Source organism: Sapajus apella, unplaced genomic scaffold, assembly GCF_009761245.1.
Source record: "Sapajus apella isolate SASKATOON/1434 unplaced genomic scaffold, GSC_monkey_1.0 scaffold7, whole genome shotgun sequence".
Classification (NCBI taxonomy): Eukaryota; Metazoa; Chordata; class Mammalia; order Primates; family Cebidae; genus Sapajus; species Sapajus apella.
Window position 1 is genome coordinate 10,039,874 of NW_022436947.1, and position 583 is coordinate 10,040,456.

Below are 583 nucleotides of genomic sequence, written 5' to 3' on the forward strand. Positions count from 1 at the left end.
GTAACAAGAGCGAAACTCCGTCTCAAAAAAAAAAACAAAAAAACAAACAAACAAACAAAAAAAAAGCTCAGCATGGTAGCTCATGCCTGTAATTCCGAGCATTTTGGGAGGGTGCAGTGGGAGGATGGTTCGAGCCCAGGAGTTTGAGACCAGCCTGGGCAACATAGTGACACCCTAGCTCTACAAAACATAAAAAAATTCACCAGGCATAGTAGCTCACACCTGTCGTCCCAGCCACTAGGGAGGCGGAGGTGGGAGGATCACTTAGCCAGGAGTTCAAGACCAGCCTGGGCAACACAGTCAGACCTTGTTAGGGTGGGTAGCTAGGCAGACATGAGCAGGGCAGGAGACTAATGTCAGGTGACCACCAGGTGATGATTGGGCAGTTGTTAAATTGTCTAAAACAATAATTAGTCACAGCTGGCACCAGGGAAAGGCAGTCCCAATAGATAGAACACACCTGAAGCTGGTGATCAGCTGCTTTCTGACAAGATTTCAGGAACTGGAGAAGTGGGCTCAAGCATGTGCACTCAGAGGCAAAATTGCAGAGTTTAATGGGTACATGACCTTCGTCTAGAAACAC